The sequence below is a fragment of the Mus pahari genome, chromosome 7, assembly GCF_900095145.1.
Source record: "Mus pahari chromosome 7, PAHARI_EIJ_v1.1, whole genome shotgun sequence".
In the NCBI taxonomy this organism is placed as follows: Eukaryota; Metazoa; Chordata; class Mammalia; order Rodentia; family Muridae; genus Mus; species Mus pahari.
Genome location: NC_034596.1, coordinates 66,596,199 through 66,598,755, shown reverse-complemented (window position 1 = coordinate 66,598,755; position 2,557 = coordinate 66,596,199). Strand labels below are relative to the sequence as shown.

General features: G+C 43.3%; 1 protein-coding gene across 1 annotated transcript in view; it reads right to left on the bottom strand.

Moving 5' to 3' along the window:
* Tomm20l (translocase of outer mitochondrial membrane 20 like) overlaps nucleotides 1–2,557 on the bottom strand; it is a 12,927-nt gene that overhangs the window by 2,180 nt on the left and 8,190 nt on the right. The gene's annotated exons all lie outside the window — the stretch shown is intronic.

Here is a 2,557-nt window from a genome sequence, read left to right as displayed (position 1 = left end):
CTTGGTAGACCAGGCTGGCCTCGAACTCAGAAATCCACCTGCCTCTGCCTCCCGAGTGCTGGGATTAAAGGCCTGCGCCACCAGGCCCGGCGCTATGGTTCATTTTTTAACTGTATTTATTTGATGTGTATGGGTGCTTTGTCTGCATGTGTGTCTGTACACTAAATGCATGCACGATGCCAACAGAAGCCAGAGGAGGGCTTGTGAACCACCATGTGGGTGCTAGCAATGGAACCATGTCCTCTGGAGGAACAGCCAGTGCTCCTACCACTGAGCCATCTCTCCAGCCCTATTTTGGTTGTATGTTTTGAGATAAGGTCACACCATGTAGCCTTGGCTGGCCTCAAACTCCTGCCATTGGTTAAATTAAACTTTTAGAAAATAACATGAATTATACATTTAGATGAAAAAAAAGACTAACAATCCACTTCTAAGAAGGAAAAGAAAAAAAAAAAAAGTTTAAATTTTTGTTCCAGTCATTCTTATTCACCTTTATTACATAATGACTCTTGGGGGATAAAAAGATAAAAATGTGAAGTCTTGGGTTAGCCTCCAAGATAGGCTGTGTTAGCACTGAAGAGTGTCCTTAGAGTGGCTTACTGCATGCCTTGGCCACCGAGTACACACCATCATCGGGGAGTCAGGAACCGAAGCAGCCTGACCTGCTTTCCCTTCTAACTGAAATTCAATTTTTTTGTTTTCGGTTTGTTTTTTTTTTTTTCTTGTTTTTGTTTTTTCGAGGCAGGGTTTCTCTGTGTAGCCCTGGCTGTCCTGGAACTCACTCTGTAGACCAAGCTGGCCTCAAACTCAGAAATCCGCCTGCCTCTGCCTCCCCAGTGCTGGGATTAAAGGTGTGCGCCACCACGCCTGGTCCTTAAATTCAATTTTTAATTCCTCACATTGTCAACTAAAGTTAAAGCTGGAAGGTTTTGTCCATTTTAATTTTCACACATCCAGGAAGTATCTAGATTGTTCTTTGTGAATGGCTCACCACTGTGAAGGGTCAGGAATTGAACTCAAGTTCTAAGACTGGGCCACACTGCAGGCACAGCCACGGCTACCAAGCCACTCGTTACATGAGCCCCCTCACTTACACAACCTGAGGAATCCTGTTTAGGAAAAGTGCATAAAATTATGAATAAAAACTTGCTCTGGGGCTTGAAAAAATGGGGCTATATAACATAACATCCACTAGCTTATGCAGAGTTCCTCTTGTTATATCACCGTGGCAGTCTAACTTCAGTAAAGCCAAGTTTTGATTAATTTGAAAAATGACTATTATGTGACAGCAAAAATTAATAATTTGCTACCACGCTTTTAAGCTGAATAACAATCGTGGACACTGTTACAAGCTGTGTAGGCTATTGATTCTCTTTTGTTTGTCTATTTGTTTGGAAAGATTTATTTCTTCTTAAAAGATTTTATGTGACAGCCAGGCTTGGTGGCACACACCTTTAATCTCAGCACTTGGGAGGCAGAGGCAGGCAAATTTCTGAGTTCGAGGCCACCCTGGTCTACAGAGTGAGTTCCAGGACAGCCAAGGCTACGCAGAGAAACCCTGTCTTGAAAAACAAACAAAGATTTTATGTGTATGAGTGTTTTGCCTGCATATATGTGTATGCACCACAAGCAGGCAGTGCCCAAGAAGAGGATATTGGATTCCCTGGAGCTGGAATTATGAAGGTTGTTAGCCACACATGGGTGCTGGGAACTAAACCTGAGACCTCCGCAAGGGTAGCCTGTGCTCTGCACCATCTCTCTGCCCCTAATAGTTTTCCTAAGTCCTACCTAATGTTACCCTCGTAAATACAGGCTAATGCTCAAGATCTTTTGAGAGGAAAACAAACGCTTCAATCCCAGCACTCAGGAGGCAGAGGCAGATTCCAGAGAGCACACACTCCAGGACAGCCAGGACCACACAGAGAACCCCTTCCCAAAGAAGGAGGGGAAAAGAGAAGAGTTGCTCACCCTTAACCCTAGCATAGGGAGACAGAAGCAGGTGGATCTCTGAGTTGCAGGCCAGCCTACAGAGTGAGCTCTAAGACAGCCAGGACTACACAGAAATGCGAGGAAGAGAGGAAAGGTTGTCTTCCCTGGAGAGAGTTAAAGTAACTTCCACAGTCTGGTGGGGTTACTCTTGAACTGATAGATTCAGAGCCGCTCTAACCTCATTAAAGCTTAATTGTAGTTCATTTGAAAAGTGGCTCTATCTGGAAGCAAAAATCAATATAGAGTAAAATTATTAAAATGTAAAAGTATCATTAATGTACAATGATTTTAATTGTACATTAATTACAGGAGGGAAGACAGGAGAGAGGAAAAGGCAGGTTTGTCTCTGGCTTCACACAGTAAATAAGTGCAATAAAAATATTTTTTCGGGGGCTGGTGAGATGGCTCAGTGGGTAAGAGCACCTGACTGCTCTTCTAAAGGTCCGGAGTTCAAATCCCAGCAACCACATGGTGGCTCATAACCATCCGTAACAAGATCTGACTTCCTCTTCTGGAGTGTCTGAAGACAGCTACAGTGTACTTACATATAATAAATAAATAAATCTTT